Source organism: Lissotriton helveticus, chromosome 3_1 (genome assembly GCF_964261635.1).
Source record: "Lissotriton helveticus chromosome 3_1, aLisHel1.1, whole genome shotgun sequence".
Taxonomy (NCBI): Eukaryota; Metazoa; Chordata; class Amphibia; order Caudata; family Salamandridae; genus Lissotriton; species Lissotriton helveticus.
In genome coordinates, this window is record NC_136061.1 from 1,331,909,648 (window position 1) to 1,331,933,636 (window position 23,989).

Here is a 23,989-nt window from a genome sequence, read left to right on the forward strand (position 1 = left end):
TTGTGAAAATCCAAAACTCATTAAAATTATAATCTCAATTTAGATTTCAACCTAGCTGACTTCTTTCAATCCTATGCCTCATTTGCTGGTACATTCTACACAACTATAGCACCTATATGAGGACTTGGATAGAAAGATCTCTTTGGCAGCCAAGAGATAGCGTACCCTTCTCACAAGGATTATTTTAGGTTATGGTACACTATAGCAATTCAGTGATCTGATAAGCTAAGGGAGGAAGGTTTATGCTACGGTTCGTGGGAATAATAAAAACTATGAATAACAGATTCTAACATCTTCATTTTAGCACATCCATATCAGTTAACCTATAGAGAATTCCAGAATGTTATGATCAACCACTCCTTCAAACAAATGTATGAGTCTCAAATAATGGCCCAGGTCCTTTCATCTCACCACCCTAGTCTTCAGCTGGGCATCCTGTCTACATTGCTCCCTTTTCTATACCATGATACATGTATCCTATTGCGTACTAGGCAATTGATTGGCCCTCCTGTCAGATGACATCCTGCTGTATCTTTGTGATGTAATGGCACCACTTGACCAATCGCCCTGGGTGAAGATTATTACACCGGAGGACCAGAAATCAGCAATTACACACTAGGTAACTATCTGTGAATATGACTGCACAGCAAGTAGGAGGTGTAATGGGAATAGACTCTGCACCATTGAAAGCAGTGGGCTCCTATTTAAAGAGGGCTAGAGTTAGAAGAAGCAACTGATTGGCCCTCATGTCAGAAGACATCCTGCTGTAGCTTTGTAACGTAATGGCACCACATGACCAATTGCCCTGGGAGACGATTACACCGGAGCACCAGACATCAGCAATTACACACTAGGTAAATATCTGGGAATATGACTCCACAGCAAGTAGGAGGTGTAATGGGAATATACTCTGCACCATTGAAAGCATTGGGCTCCTATTTAAAGAGGGCTGGAGTTAGAAGAACACAGTCTCTAAACAGCAGTCCATCTGGAGTATCAGAGTCCCACTCACAGAGAGCAGGGAAACAGGTTAAATAGCTTCCCTCCATCTGAAAGTAAGTCAATTGCTCTAACCTAAGACACCTCATTCCAGCCTGAAAGATGGTAATTACATCGGAAGACAGATTGCCTGCACAAGTATCTAAAGAAGATTTTGTCAGCCACATAGACAGTCAAAGTCTTTGATAAACTATCATGATGGCCATAGCGTCATCCATATTGCCACCGTCTTAGAAGATTATATTTATGCGGAAGACCCCACTAAATGGCACTGAGAGCCATCAGATGCTATGAACTTTTTATTAATGGCAAAATGAATAAATGAGATTTTGACTTACCATATATATTGATCGAGGCATGGAGAAGGCTGAGGAATGAGCTTTCTTTTTTTTTTTTCTCAGCAAGCGGAGAAATATTCCTCTGCAACACTGCCTCTGCTGGCCATTCAGTATAATTTGCAGATGGAAAAGTCCACTGTTAGTCAATTTTTAGAACTTGAATATTTCCAAAGAAATGCAACACTACCAAAAAATGATTTTTATAAAGTGTCAATCATTAGTACTATGGTGTATCTAATATTGTGAAAATCCAAAACTCATTAAAATTATAATCTCAATTTAGATTTCAACCTAGCTGACTTCTTTCAATCCTATGCCTCATTTGCTGGTACATTCTACACAACTATAGCACCTATATGAGGACTTGGATAGAAAGATCTCTTTGGCAGCCAAGAGATAGCGTACCCTTCTCACAAGGATTATTTTAGGTTATGGTACACTATAGCAATTCAGTGATCTGATAAGCTAAGGGAGGAAGGTTTATGCTACGGTTCGTGGGAATAATAAAAACTATGAATAATAGATTCTAACATCTTCATTTTAGCACATCCATATCAGTTAACCTATAGAGAATTCCAGAATGTTATGATCAACCACTCCTTCAAACAAATGTATGAGTCTCAAATAATGGCCCAGGTCCTTTCATCTCACCACCCTAGTCTTCAGCTGGGCATCCTGTCTACATTGCTCCCTTTTCTATACCATGATACATGTATCCTATTGCGTACTAGGCAACTGATTGGCCCTCCTGTCAGATGACATCCTGCTGTATCTTTGTGATGTAATGGCACCACTTGACCAATCGCCCTGGGTGAAGATTATTACACCGGAGGACCAGAAATCAGCAATTACACACTAGGTAACTATCTGTGAATATGACTGCACAGCAAGTAGGAGGTGTAATGGGAATAGACTCAGCACCATTGAAAGCAGTGGGCTCCTATTTAAAGAGGGCTAGAGTTAGAAGAAGCAACTGATTGGCCCTCATGTCAGAAGACATCCTGCTGTAGCTTTGTGATGTAATGGCACCACATGACCAATTGCCCTGGGAGACGATTACACCGGAGGACCAGACATCAGCAATTACACACTAGGTAAATATCTGGGAATATGACTCCACAGCAAGTAGGAGGTGTAATGGGAATATACTCTGCACCATTGAAAGCATTGGGCTCCTATTTAAAGAGGGCTAGAGTTAGAAGAACACAGTCTCTAAACAGCAGTCCATCTGGAGTATCAGAGTCCCACTCACAGAGAGCAGGGAAACAGGTTAAATAGCTTCCCTCCATCTGAAAGTAAGTCAATTGCTCTAACCTAAGACACCTCATTCCAGCCTGAAAGATGGTAATTACATCGGAAGACAGATTGCCTGCACAAGTATCTAAAGAAGATTTTGTCAGCCACATAGACAGTCAAAGTCTTTGATAAACTATCATGATGGCCATAGCGTCATCCATATTGCCACCGTCTTAGAAGATTATATTTATGCGGAAGACCCCACTAAATGGCACTGAGAGCCATCAGATGCTATGAACTTTTTATTAATGGCAAAATGAATAAATGAGATTTTGACTTACCATATATATTGATCGAGGCATGGAGAAGACTGAGGAATGAGCTTTCTTTTTTTTTTTTCTCAGCAAGCGGAGAAATATTCCTCTGCAACACTGCCTCTGCTGGCCATTCAGTATAATCTGCAGATGGAAAAGTCCACTGTTAGTCAATTTTTAGAACTTGAATATTTCCAAAGAAATGCAACACTACCAAAAAATGATTTTTATAAAGTGTCAATCATTAGTACTATGGTGTATCTAATATTGTGAAAATCCAAAACTCATTAAAATTATAATCTCAATTTAGATTTCAACCTAGCTGACTTCTTTCAATCCTATGCCTCATTTGCTGGTACATTCTACACAACTATAGCACCTATATGAGGACTTGGATAGAAAGATCTCTTTGGCAGCCAAGAGATAGCGTACCCTTCTCACAAGAATTATTTTAGGGTATGGTACACTATAACAATTCAGTGATCTGATAAGCTAAGGGAGGAAGGTTTATGCTACGGTTCGTGGGAATAATAAAAACTATGAATAACAGATTCTAACATCTTCATTTTAGCACATCCATATCAGTTAACCTATAGAGAATTCCAGAATGTTATGATCAACCACTCCTTCAAACAAATGTATGAGTCTCAAATAATGGCCCAGGTCCTTTCATCTCACCACCCTAGTCTTCAGCTGGGCATCCTGTCTACATTGCTCCCTTTTCTATACCATGATACATGTATCCTATTGCGTACTAGGCAACTGATTGGCCCTCCTGTCAGATGACATCCTGCTGTATCTTTGTGATGTAATGGCACCACTTGACCAATCGCCCTGGGTGAAGATTATTACACCGGAGGACCAGAAATCAGCAATTACACACTAGGTAACTATCTGTGAATATGACTGCACAGCAAGTAGGAGGTGTAATGGGAATAGACTCTGCACCATTGAAAGCAGTGGGCTCCTATTTAAAGAGGGCTAGAGTTAGAAGAAGCAACTGATTGGCCCTCATGTCAGAAGACATCCTGCTGTAGCTTCGTGATGTAATGGCACCACATGACCAATTGCCCTGGGAGACGATTACACCGGAGGACCAGACATCAGCAATTACACACTAGGTAAGTATCTGGGAATATGACTCCACAGCAAGTAGGAGGTGTAATGGGAATATACTCTGCACCATTGAAAGCATTGGGCTCCTATTTAAAGAGGGCTAGAGTTAGAAGAACACAGTCTCTAAACAGCAGTACATCTGGAGTATCAGAGTCCCACTCACAGAGAGCAGGGAAACAGGTTAAATAGCTTCCCTCCATCTGAAAGTAAGTCAATTGCTCTAACCTAAGACACCTCATTCCAGCCTGAAAGATGGTAATTACATCGGAAGACAGATTGCCTGCACAAGTATCTAAAGAAGATTTTGTCAGCCACATAGACAGTCAAAGTCTTTGATAAACTATCATGATGGCCATAGCGTCATCCATATTGCCACCGTCTTAGAAGATTATATTTATGCGGAAGACCCCACTAAATGGCACTGAGAGCCATCAGATGCTATGAACTTTTTATTAATGGCAAAATGAATAAATGAGATTTTGACTTACCATATATATTGATCGAGGCATGGAGAAGGCTGAGGAATGAGCTTTCTTTTTTTTTTTTCTCAGCAAGCGGAGAAATATTCCTCTGCAACACTGCCTCTGCTGGCCATTCAGTATAATCTGCAGATGGAAAAGTCCACTGTTAGTCAATTTTTAGAACTTGAATATTTCCAAAGAAATGCAACACTACCAAAAAATGATTTTTATAAAGTGTCAATCATTAGTACTATGGTGTATCTAATATTGTGAAAATCCAAAACTCATTAAAATTATAATCTCAATTTAGATTTCAACCTAGCTGACTTCTTTCAATCCTATGCCTCATTTGCTGGTACATTCTACACAACTATAGCACCTATATGAGGACTTGGATAGAAAGATCTCTTTGGCAGCCAAGAGATAGCGTACCCTTCTCACAAGGATTATTTTAGGTTATGGTACACTATAGCAATTCAGTGATCTGATAAGCTAAGGGAGGAAGGTTTATGCTACGGTTCGTGGGAATAATAAAAACTATGAATAACAGATTCTAACATCTTCATTTTAGCACATCCATATCAGTTAACCTATAGAGAATTCCAGAATGTTATGATCAACCACTCCTTCAAACAAATGTATGAGTCTCAAATAATGGCCCAGGTCCTTTCATCTCACCACCCTAGTCTTCAGCTGGGCATCCTGTCTACATTGCTCCCTTTTCTATACCATGATACATGTATCCTATTGCGTACTAGGCAATTGATTGGCCCTCCTGTCAGATGACATCCTGCTGTATCTTTGTGATGTAATGGCACCACTTGACCAATCGCCCTGGGTGAAGATTATTACACCGGAGGACCAGAAATCAGCAATTACACACTAGGTAACTATCTGTGAATATGACTGCACAGCAAGTAGGAGGTGTAATGGGAATAGACTCTGCACCATTGAAAGCAGTGGGCTCCTATTTAAAGAGGGCTAGAGTTAGAAGAAGCAACTGATTGGCCCTCATGTCAGAAGACATCCTGCTGTAGCTTTGTAACGTAATGGCACCACATGACCAATTGCCCTGGGAGACGATTACACCGGAGCACCAGACATCAGCAATTACACACTAGGTAAATATCTGGGAATATGACTCCACAGCAAGTAGGAGGTGTAATGGGAATATACTCTGCACCATTGAAAGCATTGGGCTCCTATTTAAAGAGGGCTGGAGTTAGAAGAACACAGTCTCTAAACAGCAGTCCATCTGGAGTATCAGAGTCCCACTCACAGAGAGCAGGGAAACAGGTTAAATAGCTTCCCTCCATCTGAAAGTAAGTCAATTGCTCTAACCTAAGACACCTCATTCCAGCCTGAAAGATGGTAATTACATCGGAAGACAGATTGCCTGCACAAGTATCTAAAGAAGATTTTGTCAGCCACATAGACAGTCAAAGTCTTTGATAAACTATCATGATGGCCATAGCGTCATCCATATTGCCACCGTCTTAGAAGATTATATTTATGCGGAAGACCCCACTAAATGGCACTGAGAGCCATCAGATGCTATGAACTTTTTATTAATGGCAAAATGAATAAATGAGATTTTGACTTACCATATATATTGATCGAGGCATGGAGAAGGCTGAGGAATGAGCTTTCTTTTTTTTTTTTCTCAGCAAGCGGAGAAATATTCCTCTGCAACACTGCCTCTGCTGGCCATTCAGTATAATTTGCAGATGGAAAAGTCCACTGTTAGTCAATTTTTAGAACTTGAATATTTCCAAAGAAATGCAACACTACCAAAAAATGATTTTTATAAAGTGTCAATCATTAGTACTATGGTGTATCTAATATTGTGAAAATCCAAAACTCATTAAAATTATAATCTCAATTTAGATTTCAACCTAGCTGACTTCTTTCAATCCTATGCCTCATTTGCTGGTACATTCTACACAACTATAGCACCTATATGAGGACTTGGATAGAAAGATCTCTTTGGCAGCCAAGAGATAGCGTACCCTTCTCACAAGGATTATTTTAGGTTATGGTACACTATAGCAATTCAGTGATCTGATAAGCTAAGGGAGGAAGGTTTATGCTACGGTTCGTGGGAATAATAAAAACTATGAATAATAGATTCTAACATCTTCATTTTAGCACATCCATATCAGTTAACCTATAGAGAATTCCAGAATGTTATGATCAACCACTCCTTCAAACAAATGTATGAGTCTCAAATAATGGCCCAGGTCCTTTCATCTCACCACCCTAGTCTTCAGCTGGGCATCCTGTCTACATTGCTCCCTTTTCTATACCATGATACATGTATCCTATTGCGTACTAGGCAACTGATTGGCCCTCCTGTCAGATGACATCCTGCTGTATCTTTGTGATGTAATGGCACCACTTGACCAATCGCCCTGGGTGAAGATTATTACACCGGAGGACCAGAAATCAGCAATTACACACTAGGTAACTATCTGTGAATATGACTGCACAGCAAGTAGGAGGTGTAATGGGAATAGACTCAGCACCATTGAAAGCAGTGGGCTCCTATTTAAAGAGGGCTAGAGTTAGAAGAAGCAACTGATTGGCCCTCATGTCAGAAGACATCCTGCTGTAGCTTTGTGATGTAATGGCACCACATGACCAATTGCCCTGGGAGACGATTACACCGGAGGACCAGACATCAGCAATTACACACTAGGTAAATATCTGGGAATATGACTCCACAGCAAGTAGGAGGTGTAATGGGAATATACTCTGCACCATTGAAAGCATTGGGCTCCTATTTAAAGAGGGCTAGAGTTAGAAGAACACAGTCTCTAAACAGCAGTCCATCTGGAGTATCAGAGTCCCACTCACAGAGAGCAGGGAAACAGGTTAAATAGCTTCCCTCCATCTGAAAGTAAGTCAATTGCTCTAACCTAAGACACCTCATTCCAGCCTGAAAGATGGTAATTACATCGGAAGACAGATTGCCTGCACAAGTATCTAAAGAAGATTTTGTCAGCCACATAGACAGTCAAAGTCTTTGATAAACTATCATGATGGCCATAGCGTCATCCATATTGCCACCGTCTTAGAAGATTATATTTATGCGGAAGACCCCACTAAATGGCACTGAGAGCCATCAGATGCTATGAACTTTTTATTAATGGCAAAATGAATAAATGAGATTTTGACTTACCATATATATTGATCGAGGCATGGAGAAGACTGAGGAATGAGCTTTCTTTTTTTTTTTTCTCAGCAAGCGGAGAAATATTCCTCTGCAACACTGCCTCTGCTGGCCATTCAGTATAATCTGCAGATGGAAAAGTCCACTGTTAGTCAATTTTTAGAACTTGAATATTTCCAAAGAAATGCAACACTACCAAAAAATGATTTTTATAAAGTGTCAATCATTAGTACTATGGTGTATCTAATATTGTGAAAATCCAAAACTCATTAAAATTATAATCTCAATTTAGATTTCAACCTAGCTGACTTCTTTCAATCCTATGCCTCATTTGCTGGTACATTCTACACAACTATAGCACCTATATGAGGACTTGGATAGAAAGATCTCTTTGGCAGCCAAGAGATAGCGTACCCTTCTCACAAGAATTATTTTAGGGTATGGTACACTATAACAATTCAGTGATCTGATAAGCTAAGGGAGGAAGGTTTATGCTACGGTTCGTGGGAATAATAAAAACTATGAATAACAGATTCTAACATCTTCATTTTAGCACATCCATATCAGTTAACCTATAGAGAATTCCAGAATGTTATGATCAACCACTCCTTCAAACAAATGTATGAGTCTCAAATAATGGCCCAGGTCCTTTCATCTCACCACCCTAGTCTTCAGCTGGGCATCCTGTCTACATTGCTCCCTTTTCTATACCATGATACATGTATCCTATTGCGTACTAGGCAATTGATTGGCCCTCCTGTCAGATGACATCCTGCTGTATCTTTGTGATGTAATGGCACCACTTGACCAATCGCCCTGGGTGAAGATTATTACACCGGAGGACCAGAAATCAGCAATTACACACTAGGTAACTATCTGTGAATATGACTGCACAGCAAGTAGGAGGTGTAATGGGAATAGACTCTGCACCATTGAAAGCAGTGGGCTCCTATTTAAAGAGGGCTAGAGTTAGAAGAAGCAACTGATTGGCCCTCATGTCAGAAGACATCCTGCTGTAGCTTTGTGATGTAATGGCACCACATGACCAATTGCCCTGGGAGACGATTACACCGGAGGACCAGACATCAGCAATTACACACTAGGTAAGTATCTGGGAATATGATTCCACAGCAAGTAGGAGGTGTAATGGGAATATACTCTGCACCATTGAAAGCATTGGGCTCCTATTTAAAGAGGGCTAGAGTTAGAAGAACACAGTCTCTAAACAGCAGTCCATCTGGAGTATCAGAGTCCCACTCACAGAGAGCAGGGAAACAGGTTAAATAGCTTCCCTCCATCTGAAAGTAAGTCAATTGCTCTAACCTAAGACACCTCATTCCAGCCTGAAAGATGGTAATTACATCGGAAGACAGATTGCCTGCACAAGTATCTAAAGAAGATTTTGTCAGCCACATAGACAGTCAAAGTCTTTGATAAACTATCATGATGGCCATAGCGTCATCCATATTGCCACTGTCTTAGAAGATTATATTTATGCGGTAGACCCCACTAAATGGCACTGAGAGCCATCAGATGCTATGAACTTTTTATTAATGGCAAAATGAATAAATGAGATTTTGACTTACCATATATATTGATCGAGGCATGGAGAAGGCTGAGGAATGAGCTTTCTTTTTTTTTCTTCTCAGCAAGCGGAGAAATATTCCTCTGCAACACTGCCTCTGCTGGCCATTCAGTATAATCTGCAGATGGAAAAGTCCACTGTTAGTCAATTTTTAGAACTTGAATATTTCCAAAGAAATGCAACACTACCAAAAAATGATTTTTATAAAGTGTCAATCATTAGTACTATGGTGTATCTAATATTGTGAAAATCCAAAACTCATTAAAATTATAATCTCAATTTAGATTTCAACCTAGCTGACTTCTTTCAATCCTATGCCTCATTTGCTGGTACATTCTACACAACTATAGCACCTATATGAGGACTTGGATAGAAAGATCTCTTTGGCAGCCAAGAGATAGCGTACCCTTCTCACAAGGATTATTTTAGGTTATGGTACACTATAGCAATTCAGTGATCTGATAAGCTAAGGGAGGAAGGTTTATGCTACGGTTCGTGGGAATAATAAAAACTATGAATAATAGATTCTAACATCTTCATTTTAGCACATCCATATCAGTTAACCTATAGAGAATTCCAGAATGTTATGATCAACCACTCCTTCAAACAAATGTATGAGTCTCAAATAATGGCCCAGGTCCTTTCATCTCACCACCCTAGTCTTCAGCTGGGCATCCTGTCTACATTGCTCCCTTTTCTATACCATGATACATGTATCCTATTGCGTACTAGGCAACTGATTGGCCCTCCTGTCAGATGACATCCTGCTGTATCTTTGTGATGTAATGGCACCACTTGACCAATCGCCCTGGGTGAAGATTATTACACCGGAGGACCAGAAATCAGCAATTACACACTAGGTAACATATGACTGCACAGCAAGTAGGAGGTGTAATGGGAATAGACTCTGCACCATTGAAAGCAGTGGGCTCCTATTTAAAGAGGGCTAGAGTTAGAAGAAGCAACTGATTGGCCCTCATGGCAGAAGACATCCTGCTGTAGCTTTGTAATGTAATGGCACCACATGACCAATTGCCCTGGGAGACGATTACACCGGAGCACCAGACATCAGCAATTACACACTAGGTAAATATCTGGGAATATGACTCCACAGCAAGTAGGAGGTGTAATGGGAATATACTCTGCACCATTGAAAGCATTGGGCTCCTATTTAAAGAGGAATAGAGTTAGAAGAACACAGTCTCTAAACAGCAGTCCATCTGGAGTATCAGAGTCCCACACAGAGAGCAGGGAAACAGGTTAAATAGCTTCCCTCCATCTGAAAGTAAGTCAATTGCTCTAACCTAAGACACCTCATTCCAGCCTGACAGATGGTAATTACATCGGAAGACAGATTGCCTGCACAAGTATCTAAAGAAGATTTTGTCAGCCACATAGACAGTCAAAGTCTTTGATAAACTATCATGATGGCCATAGCGTCATCGATATTGCCACCGTCTTAGAAGATTATATTTATGCGGAAGACCCCACTAAATGGCACTGAGAGCCATCAGATGCTATGAACTTTTTATTAATGGCAAAATGAATAAATGAGATTTTGACTTACCATATATATTGATCGAGGCATGGAGAAGGCTGAGGAATGAGCTTTCTTTTTTTTTTTCTCAGCAAGCGGAGAAATATTCCTCTGCAACACTGCCTCTGCTGGCCATTCAGTATAATCTGCAGATGTAAAAGTCCACTGTTAGTCAATTTTTAGAACTTGAATATTTCCAAAGAAATGCAACACTACCAAAAAATGATTTTTATAAAGTGTCAATCATTAGTACTATGGTGTATCTAATATTGTGAAAATCCAAAACTCATTAAAATTATAATCTCAATTTAGATTTCAACCTAGCTGACTTCTTTCAATCCTATGCCTCATTTGCTGGTACATTCTACACAACTATAGCACCTATATGAGGACTTGGATAGAAAGATCTCTTTGGCAGCCAAGAGATAGCGTACCCTTCTCACAAGGATTATTTTAGGTTATGGTACACTATAGCAATTCAGTGATCTGATAAGCTAAGGGAGGAAGGTTTATGCTACGGTTCGTGGGAATAATAAAAACTATGAATAATAGATTCTAACATCTTCATTTTAGCACATCCATATCAGTTAACCTATAGAGAATTCCAGAATGTTATGATCAACCACTCCTTCAAACAAATGTATGAGTCTCAAATAATGGCCCAGGTCCTTTCATCTCACCACCCTAGTCTTCAGCTGCGCATCCTGTCTACATTGCTCCCTTTTCTATACCATGATACATGTATCCTATTGCGTACTAGGCAATTGATTGGCCCTCCTGTCAGATGACATCCTGCTGTATCTTTGTGATGTAATGGCACCACTTGACCAATCGCCCTGGGTGAAGATTATTACACCGGAGGACCAGAAATCAGCAATTACACACTAGGTAACTATCTGTGAATATGACTGCACAGCAAGTAGGAGGTGTAATGGGAATAGACTCTGCACCATTGAAAGCAGTGGGCTCCTATTTAAAGAGGGCTAGAGTTAGAAGAAGCAACTGATTGGCCCTCATGGCAGAAGACATCCTGCTGTAGCTTTGTAATGTAATGGCACCACATGACCAATTGCCCTGGGAGACGATTACACCGGAGCACCAGACATCAGCAATTACACACTAGGTAAATATCTGGGAATATGACTCCACAGCAAGTAGGAGGTGTAATGGGAATATACTCTGCACCATTGAAAGCATTGGGCTCCTATTTAAAGAGGGCTAGAGTTAGAAGAACACAGTCTCTAAACAGCAGTCCATCTGGAGTATCAGAGTCCCACTCACAGAGAGCAGGGAAACAGGTTAAATAGCTTCCCTCCATCTGAAAGTAAGTCAATTGCTCTAACCTAAGACACCTCATTCCAGCCTGAAAGATGGTAATTACATCGGAAGACAGATTGCCTGCACAAGTATCTAAAGAAGATTTTGTCAGCCATATAGACAGTCAAAGTCTTTGATAAACTATCATGATGGCCATAGCGTCATCCATATTGCCACCGTCTTAGAAGATTATATTTATGCGGAAGACCCCACTAAATGGCACTGAGAGCCATCAGATGCTATGAACTTTTTATTAATGGCAAAATGAATAAATGAGATTTTGACTTACCATATATATTGATCGAGGCATGGAGAAGGCTGAGGAATGAGCTTTCTTTTTTTTTTTTCTCAGCAAGCGGAGAAATATTCCTCTGCAACACTGCCTCTGCTGGCCATTCAGTATAATCTGCAGATGGAAAAGTCCACTGTTAGTCAATTTTTAGAACTTGAATATTTCCAAAGAAATGCAACACTACCAAAAAATGATTTTTATAAAGTGTCAATCATTAGTACTATGGTGTATCTAATATTGTGAAAATCCAAAACTCATTAAAATTATAATCTCAATTTAGATTTCAACCTAGCTGACTTCTTTCAATCCTATGCCTCATTTGCTGGTACATTCTACACAACTATAGCACCTATATGAGGACTTGGATAGAAAGATCTCTTTGGCAGCCAAGAGATAGCGTACCCTTCTCACAAGGATTATTTTAGGTTATGGTACACTATAGCAATTCAGTGATCTGATAAGCTAAGGGAGGAAGGTTTATGCTACGGTTCGTGGGAATAATAAAAACTATGAATAACAGATTCTAACATCTTCATTTTAGTACATCCATATCAGTTAACCTATAGAGAATTCCAGAATGTTATGATCAACCACTCCTTCAAACAAATGTATGAGTCTCAAATAATGGCCCAGGTCCTTTCATCTCACCACCCTAGTCTTCAGCTGGGCATCCTGTCTACATTGCTCCCTTTTCTATACCATGATACATGTATCCTATTGCGTACTAGGCAACTGATTGGCCCTCCTGTCAGATGACATCCTGCTGTATCTTTGTGATGTAATGGCACCACTTGACCAATCGCCCTGGGTGAAGATTATTACACCGGAGGACCAGAAATCAGCAATTACACACTAGGTAACTATCTGTGAATATGACTGCACAGCAAGTAGGAGGTGTAATGGGAATAGACTCTGCACCATTGAAAGCAGTGGGCTCCTATTTAAAGAGGGCTAGAGTTAGAAGAAGCAACTGATTGGCCCTCATGGCAGAAGACATCCTGCTGTAGCTTTGTAATGTAATGGCACCACATGACCAATTGCCCTGGGAGACGATTACACCGGAGCACCAGACATCAGCAATTACACACTAGGTAAATATCTGGGAATATGACTCCACAGCAAGTAGGAGGTGTAATGGGAATATACTCTGCACCATTGAAAGCATTGGGCTCCTATTTAAAGAGGGCTAGAGTTAGAAGAACACAGTCTCTAAACAGCAGTCCATCTGGAGTATCAGAGTCCCACTCACAGAGAGCAGGGAAACAGGTTAAATAGCTTCCCTCCATCTGAAAGTAAGTCAATTGCTCTAACCTAAGACACCTCATTCCAGCCTGAAAGATGGTAATTACATCGGAAGACAGATTGCCTGCACAAGTATCTAAAGAAGATTTTGTCAGCCACATAGACAGTCAAAGTCTTTGATAAACTATCATGATGGCCATAGCGTCATCCATATTGCCACCGTCTTAGAAGATTATATTTATGCGGAAGACCCCACTAAATGGCACTGAGAGCCATCAGATGCTATGAACTTTTTATTAATGGCAAAATGAATAAATGAGATTTTGACTTACCATATATATTGATCGAGGCATGGAGAAGGCTGAGGAATGAGCTTTCTTTTTTTTTTTTCTCAGCAAGCGGAGAAATATTCCTCTGCAACACTGCCTCTGCTGGCCATTCAGTATAATCTGCAGATGGAAAAGTCCACTGTTAGTCAATTTTTAGAACTTGAATATTTCCAAAGAAATGCAACACTACCAAAAAATGATTTTTATAAAGTGTCAATCATTAGTACTATGGTGTATCTAATATTGTGAAAATCCAAAACTCATTAAAATTATAATCTCAATTTAGATTTCAACCTAGCTGACTTCTTTCAATCCTATGCCTCATTTGCTGGTACATTCTACACAACTATAGCACCTATATGAGGACTTGGATAGAAAGATCTCTTTGGCAGCCAAGAGATAGCGTACCCTTCTCACAAGGATTATTTTAGGTTATGGTACACTATAGCAATTCAGTGATCTGATAAGCTAAGGGAGGAAGGTTTATGCTACGGTTCGTGGGAATAATAAAAACTATGAATAATAGATTCTAACATCTTCATTTTAGCACATCCATATCAGTTAACCTATAGAGAATTCCAGAATGTTATGATCAACCACTCCTTCAAACAAATGTATGAGTCTCAAATAATGGCCCAGGTCCTTTCATCTCACCACCCTAGTCTTCAGCTGCGCATCCTGTCTACATTGCTCCCTTTTCTATACCATGATACATGTATCCTATTGCGTACTAGGCAATTGATTGGCCCTCCTGTCAGATGACATCCTGCTGTATCTTTGTGATGTAATGGCACCACTTGACCAATCGCCCTGGGTGAAGATTATTACACCGGAGGACCAGAAATCAGCAATTACACACTAGGTAACTATCTGTGAATATGACTGCACAGCAAGTAGGAGGTGTAATGGGAATAGACTCTGCACCATTGAAAGCAGTGGGCTCCTATTTAAAGAGGGCTAGAGTTAGAAGAAGCAACTGATTGGCCCTCATGGCAGAAGACATCCTGCTGTAGCTTTGTAATGTAATGGCACCACATGACCAATGACCCTGGGAGACGATTACACCGGAGCACCAGACATCAGCAATTACACACTAGGTAAATATCTGGGAATATGACTCCACAGCAAGTAGGAGGTGTAATGGGAATATACTCTGCACCATTGAAAGCATTGGGCTCCTATTTAAAGAGGGCTAGAGTTAGAAGAACACAGTCTCTAAACAGCAGTCCATCTGGAGTATCAGAGTCCCACTCACAGAGAGCAGGGAAACAGGTTAAATAGCTTCCCTCCATCTGAAAGTAAGTCAATTGCTCTAACCTAAGACACCTCATTCCAGCCTGAAAGATGGTAATTACATCGGAAGACAGATTGCCTGCACAAGTATCTAAAGAAGATTTTGTCAGCCACATAGACAGTCAAAGTCTTTGATAAACTATCATGATGGCCATAGCGTCATCCATATTGCTACCGTCTTAGAAGATTATATTTATGCGGAAGACCCCACTAAATGGCACTGAGAGCCATCAGATGCTATGAACTTCTATTAATGGCAAAATGAATGAATGAGATTTTGACTTACCATATATATTGATCGAGGCATGGAGAAGGCTGAGGAATGAGCTTTCTTTTTTTTTTTTCTCAGCAAGCGGAGAAATATTCCTCTGCAACACTGCCTCTGCTGGCCATTCAGTATAATCTGCAGATGGAAAAGTCCACTGTTAGTCAATTTTTAGAACTTGAATATTTCCAAAGAAATGCAACACTACCAAAAAATGATTTTTATAAAGTGTCAATCATTAGTACTATGGTGTATCTAATATTGTGAAAATCCAAAACTCATTAAAATTATAATCTCAATTTAGATTTCAACCTAGCTGACTTCTTTCAATCCTATGCCTCATTTGCTGGTACATTCTACACAACTATAGCACCTATATGAGGACTTGGATAGAAAGATCTCTTTGGCAGCCAAGAGATAGCGTACCCTTCTCACAAGGATTATTTTAGGTTATGGTACACTATAGCAATTCAGTGATCTGATAAGCTAAGGGAGGAAGGTTTATGCTACGGTTCGTGGGAATAATAAAAACTATGAATAACAGATTCTAACATCTTCATTTTAGCACATCCATATCAGTTAACCTATAGAGAATTCCAGAATGTTATGATCAACCACTCCTTCAAACAAATGTATGAGTCTCAAATAATGGCCCAGGTCCTTTCATCTCACCACCCTAGTCTTCAGCTGGGCATCCTGTCTACATTGCTCCCTTTTCTATACCATGATACATGTATCCTATTGCGTACTAGGCAATTGATTGGCCCTCCTGTCAGATGACATCCTGCTGTATCTTTGTGATGTAATGGCACCACTTGACCAATCGCCCTGGGTGAAGATTATTACACCGGAGGACCAGAAATCAGCAATTACACACTAGGTAACTATCTGTGAATATGACTGCACAGCAAGTAGGAGGTGTAATGGGAATAGACTCTGCACCATTGAAAGCAGTGGGCTCCTATTTAAAGAGGGCTAGAGTTAGAAGAAGCAACTGATTGGCCCTCATGTCAGAAGACATCCTGCTGTAGCTTTGTAATGTAATGGCACCACATGACCAATTGCCCTGGGAGACGATTACACCGGAGCACCAGACATCAGCAATTACACACTAGGTAAATATCTGGGAATATGACTCCACAGCAAGTAGGAGGTGTAATGGGAATATACTCTGCACCATTGAAAGCATTGGGCTCCTATTTAAAGAGGGCTAGAGTTAGAAGAACACAGTCTCTAAACAGCAGTCCATCTGGAGTATCAGAGTCCCACTCACAGAGAGCAGGGAAACAGGTTAAATAGCTTCCCTCCATCTGAAAGTAAGTCAATTGCTCTAACCTAAGACACCTCATTCCAGCCTGAAAGATGGTAATTACATCGGAAGACAGATTGCCTGCACAAGTATCTAAAGAAGATTTTGTCAGCCACATAGACAGTCAAAGTCTTTGATAAACTATCATGATGGCCATAGCGTCATCCATATTGCCACCGTCTTAGAAGATTATATTTATGCGGAAGACCCCACTAAATGGCACTGAGAGCCATCAGATGCTATGAACTTTTTATTAATGGCAAAATGAATAAATGAGATTTTGACTTACCATATATATTGATCGAGGCATGGAGAAGGCTGAGGAATGAGCTTTCTTTTTTTTTTTTTCTCAGCAAGCGGAGAAATATTCCTCTGCAACACTGCCTCTGCTGGCCATTCAGTATAATCTGCAGATGGAAAAGTCCACTGTTAGTCAATTTTTAGAACTTGAATATTTCCAAAGAAATGCAACACTACCAAAAAATGATTTTTATAAAGTGTCAATCATTAGTACTATGGTGTATCTAATATTGTGAAAATCCAAAACTCATTAAAATTATAATCTCAATTTAGATTTCAACCTAGCTGACTTCTTTCAATCCTATGCCTCATTTGCTGGTACATTCTACACAACTATAGCACCTATATGAGGACTTGGATAGAAAGATCTCTTTGGCAGCCAAGAGATAGCGTACCCTTCTCACAAGAATTATTTTAGGGTATGGTACACTATAACAATTCAGTGATCTGATAAGCTAAGGGAGGAAGGTTTATGCTACGGTTCGTGGGAATAATAAAAACTATGAATAACAGATTCTAACATCTTCATTTTAGCACATCCATATCAGTTAACCTATAGAGAATTCCAGAATGTTATGATCAACCACTCCTTCAAACAAATGTATGAGTCTCAAATAATGGCCCAGGTCCTTTCATCTCACCACCCTAGTCTTCAGCTGGGCATCCTGTCTACATTGCTCCCTTTTCTATACCATGATACATGTATCCTATTGCGTACTAGGCAATTGATTGGCCCTCCTGTCAGATGACATCCTGCTGTATCTTTGTGATGTAATGGCACCACTTGACCAATCGCCCTGGGTGAAGATTATTACACCGGAGGACCAGAAATCAGCAATTACACACTAGGTAACTATCTGTGAATATGACTGCACAGCAAGTAGGAGGTGTAATGGGAATAGACTCTGCACCATTGAAAGCAGTGGGCTCCTATTTAAAGAGGGCTAGAGTTAGAAGAAGCAACTGATTGGCCCTCATGTCAGTAGACATCTTGCTGTAGCTTTGTGATGTAATGGCACCACATGACCAATTGCCCTGGGAGACGATTACACCGGAGGACCAGACATCAGCAATTACACACTAGGTAAGTATCTGGGAATATGACTCCACAGCAAGTAGGAGGTGTAATGGGAATATACTCTGCACCATTGAAAGCATTGGGCTCCTATTTAAAGAGGGCTAGAGTTAGAAGAACACAGTCTCTAAACAGCAGTCCATCTGGAGTATCAGAGTCCCACTCACAGAGAGCAGGGAAACAGGTTAAATAGCTTCCCTCCATCTGAAAGTAAGTCAATTGCTCTAACCTAAGACACCTCATTCAAGCCTGAAAGATGGTAATTACCTTGGAGGACAGATTGCCTGCACAAGTATCTAAAGAAGATTTTGTCAGCCACATAGACAGTCAAAGTCTTTGATAAACTATCATGATGGCCATAGCGTCATCCATATTGCCACCGTCTTAGAAGATTATATATATGCGGAAAACCCCACTAAATGGCACTGAGAGCCATCAGATGCTATGAACTTTTTATTAATGGCAAAATGAATAAATGAGATTTTGACTTACCATATATATTGATCGAGGCATGGAGAAGGCTGAGGAATGAGCTTTCTTTTTTTTTTCTCAGCAAGTGGAGAAATATTCCTCTGCAACACTGCCTCTGCTGGCCATTCAGTATAATCTGCAGATGGAAAAGTCCACTGTTAGTCAATTTTTAGAACTTGAATATTTCCAAAGAAATGCAACACTACCAAAAAATGATTTTTATAAAGTGTCAATCATTAGTACTATGGTGTATCTAATATTGTGAAAATCCAAAGCTCACTAAAAATTATAATCTCAATTTAGATTTCAACCTAGCTGACTTCTTTCAATCCTATGCCTCATTTTCTGGTACATTCTACACAACTATAGCACCTGTATGAGGACTTGGATAGAAAGATCTCTTTGGCAGCCAAGAGATAGCGTACCCTTCTCACAAGAATTATTTTAGGTTATGGTACACTATAGCAATTCAGTGATCTGATAAGCTAAGAGAGGAAGGTTTATGCTACGGTTCGTGGGAATAATAAAAACTATGAATAACAGATTCTAACATCTTCATTTTAGCACATCCATATCAGTTAACCTATAGAGAATTCCAGAATGTTATGATCAACCACTCCTTCAAACAAATGTATAAGTCTCAAATAATGGCCTAGGTCCTTTCATCTCACCACCCTAGTCTTCAGCTGGGCATCCTGTCTACATTGCTCCCTTTTCTATACCATGATTCATGTATCCTATTGCGTACTAGGCAACTGATTGGCCCTCCTGTCAGATGACATCCTGCTGTATCTTTGTGATGTAATGGCACCACTTGACCAATCGCCCTGGGTGAAGATTATTACACCGGAGGACCAGACATCAGCAATTACACACTAGGTAACTATCTGTGAATATGACTGCACAGCAAGTAGGAGGTGTAATGGGAATAGACTCTGCACCATTGAAAGCAGTGGGCTCCTATTTAAAGAGGGCTAGAGTTAGAAGAAGCAACTGATTGGCCCTCATGTCAGAAGACATCCTGCTGTAGCTTTGTAATGTAATGGCACCACATGACCAATTGCCCTGGGAGACGATTACACCGGAGCACCAGACATCAGCAATTACACACTAGGTAAATATCTGGGAATATGACTCCACAGCAAGTAGGAGGTGTAATAAGAATATACTCTGCACCATTGAAAGCATTGGGCTCCTATTTAAAGAGGGCTAGAGTTAGAAGAACACAGTCTCTAAACAGCAGTCCATCTGGAGTATCAGAGTCCCACTCACAGAGAGCAGGGAAACAGGTTAAATAGCTTCCCTCCATCTGAAAGTAAGTCAATTGCTCTAACCTAAGACACCTCATTCCAGCCTGAAAGATGGTAATTACATCGGAAGACAGATTGCCTGCACAAGTATCTAAAGAAGATTTTGTCAGCCACATAGACAGTCAAAGTCTTTGATAAACTATCATGATGGCCATAGCGTCATCCATATTGCTACCGTCTTAGAAGATTATATTTATGCGGAAGACCCCACTAAATGGCACTGAGAGCCATCAGATGCTATGAACTTCTATTAATGGCAAAATGAATGAATGAGATTTTGACTTACCATATATATTGATCGAGGCATGGAGAAGGCTGAGGAATGAGCTTTCTTTTTTTTTTTTCTCAGCAAGCGGAGAAATATTCCTCTGCAACACTGCCTCTGCTGGCCATTCAGTATAATCTGCAGATGGAAAAGTCCACTGTTAGTCAATTTTTAGAACTTGAATATTTCCAAAGAAATGCAACACTACCAAAAAATGATTTTTATAAAGTGTCAATCATTAGTACTATGGTGTATCTAATATTGTGAAAATCCAAAACTCATTAAAATTATAATCTCAATTTAGATTTCAACCTAGCTGACTTCTTTCAATCCTATGCCTCATTTGCTGGTACATTCTACACAACTATAGCACCTATATGAGGACTTGGATAGAAAGATCTCTTTGGCAGCCAAGAGATAGCGTACCCTTCTCACAAGGATTATTTTAGGTTATGGTACACTATAGCAATTCAGTGATCTGATAAGCTAAGGGAGGAAGGTTTATGCTACGGTTCGTGGGAATAATAAAAACTATGAATAACAGATTCTAACATCTTCATTTTAGCACATCCATATCAGTTAACCTATAGAGAATTCCAGAATGTTATGATCAACCACTCCTTCAAACAAATGTATGAGTCTCAAATAATGGCCCAGGTCCTTTCATCTCACCACCCTAGTCTTCAGCTGGGCATCCTGTCTACATTGCTCCCTTTTCTATACCATGATACATGTATCCTATTGCGTACTAGGCAATTGATTGGCCCTCCTGTCAGATGACATCCTGCTGTATCTTTGTGATGTAATGGCACCACTTGACCAATCGCCCTGGGTGAAGATTATTACACCGGAGGACCAGAAATCAGCAATTACACACTAGGTAACTATCTGTGAATATGACTGCACAGCAAGTAGGAGGTGTAATGGGAATAGACTCTGCACCATTGAAAGCAGTGGGCTCCTATTTAAAGAGGGCTAGAGTTAGAAGAAGCAACTGATTGGCCCTCATGTCAGAAGACATCCTGCTGTAGCTTTGTAATGTAATGGCACCACATGACCAATTGCCCTGGGAGACGATTACACCGGAGCACCAGACATCAGCAATTACACACTAGGTAAATATCTGGGAATATGACTCCACAGCAAGTAGGAGGTGTAATGGGAATATACTCTGCACCATTGAAAGCATTGGGCTCCTATTTAAAGAGGGCTAGAGTTAGAAGAACACAGTCTCTAAACAGCAGTCCATCTGGAGTATCAGAGTCCCACTCACAGAGAGCAGGGAAACAGGTTAAATAGCTTCCCTCCATCTGAAAGTAAGTCAATTGCTCTAACCTAAGACACCTCATTCCAGCCTGAAAGATGGTAATTACATCGGAAGACAGATTGCCTGCACAAGTATCTAAAGAAGATTTTGTCAGCCACATAGACAGTCAAAGTCTTTGATAAACTATCATGATGGCCATAGCGTCATCCATATTGCCACCGTCTTAGAAGATTATATTTATGCGGAAGACCCCACTAAATGGCACTGAGAGCCATCAGATGCTATGAACTTTTTATTAATGGCAAAATGAATAAATGAGATTTTGACTTACCATATATATTGATCGAGGCATGGAGAAGGCTGAGGAATGAGCTTTCTTTTTTTTTTTTCTCAGCAAGCGGAGAAATATTCCTCTGCAACACTGCCTCTGCTGGCCATTCAGTATAATCTGCAGATGGAAAAGTCCACTGTTAGTCAATTTTTAGAACTTGAATATTTCCAAAGAAATGCAACACTACCAAAAAATGATTTTTATAAAGTGTCAATCATTAGTACTATGGTGTATCTAATATTGTGAAAATCCAAAACTCATTAAAATTATAATCTCAATTTAGATTTCAACCTAGCTGACTTCTTTCAATCCTATGCCTCATTTGCTGGTACATTCTACACAACTATAGCACCTATATGAGGACTTGGATAGAAAGATCTCTTTGGCAGCCAAGAGATAGCGTACCCTTCTCACAAGGATTATTTTAGGTTATGGTACACTATAGCAATTCAGTGATCTGATAAGCTAAGGGAGGAAGGTTTATGCTACGGTTCGTGGGAATAATAAAAACTATGAATAACAGATTCTAACATCTTCATTTTAGCACATCCATATCAGTTAACCTATAGAGAATTCCAGAATGTTATGATCAACCACTCCTTCAAACAAATGTATGAGTCTCAAATAATGGCCCAGGTCCTTTCATCTCACCACCCTAGTCTTCAGCTGGGCATCCTGTCTACATTGCTCCCTTTTCTATACCATGATACATGTATCCTATTGCGTACTAGGCAATTGATTGGCCCTCCTGTCAGATGACATCCTGCTGTATCTTTGTGATGTAATGGCACCACTTGACCAATCGCCCTGGGTGAAGATTATTACACCGGAGGACCAGAAATCAGCAATTACACACTAGGTAACTATCTGTGAATATGACTGCACAGCAAGTAGGAGGTGTAATGGGAATAGACTCTGCACCATTGAAAGCAGTGGGCTCCTATTTAAAGAGGGCTAGAGTTAGAAGAAGCAACTGATTGGCCCTCATGTCAGAAGACATCCTGCTGTAGCTTTGTAATGTAATGGCACCACATGACCAATTGCCCTGGGAGACGATTACACCGGAGCACCAGACATCAGCAATTACACACTAGGTAAATATCTGGGAATATGACTCCACAGCAAGTAGGAGGTGTAATGGGAATATACTCTGCACCATTGAAAGCATTGGGCTCCTATTTAAAGAGGGCTAGAGTTAGAAGAACACAGTCTCTAAACAGCAGTCCATCTGGAGTATCAGAGTCCCACTCACAGAGAGCAGGGAAACAGGTTAAATAGCTTCCCTCCATCTGAAAGTAAGTCAATTGCTCTAACCTAAGACACCTCATTCCAGCCTGAAAGATGGTAATTACATCGGAAGACAGATTGCCTGCACAAGTATCTAAAGAAGATTTTGTCAGCCACATAGACAGTCAAAGTCTTTGATAAACTATCATGATGGCCATAGCGTCATCCATATTGCCACCGTCTTAGAAGATTATATTTATGCGGAAGACCCCACTAAATGGCACTGAGAGCCATCAGATGCTATGAACTTTTTATTAATGGCAAAATGAATAAATGAGATTTTGACTTACCATATATATTGATCGAGGCATGGAGAAGGCTGAGGAATGAGCTTTCTTTTTTTTTTTTTCTCAGCAAGCGGAGAAATATTCCTCTGCAACACTGCCTCTGCTGGCCATTCAGTATAATCTGCAGATGGAAAAGTCCACTGTTAGTCAATTTTTAGAACTTGAATATTTCCAAAGAAATGCAACACTACCAAAAAATGATTTTTATAAAGTGTCAATCATTAGTACTATGGTGTATCTAATATTGTGGAAATCCAAAACTCATTAAAATTATAATCTCAATTTAGATTTCAACCTAGCTGACTTCTTTCAATCCTATGCCTCATTTGCTGGTACATTCTACACAACTATAGCACCTATATGAGGACTTGGATAGAAAGATCTCTTTGGCAGCCAAGAGATAGCGTACCCTTCTCACAAGGATTATTTTAGGTTATGGTACACTATAGCAATTCAGTGATCTGATAAGCTAAGGGAGGAAGGTTTATGCTACGGTTCGTGGGAATAATAAAAACTATGAATAACAGATTCTAACATCTTCATTTTAGCACATCCATATCAGTTAACCTATAGAGAATTCCAGAATGTTAT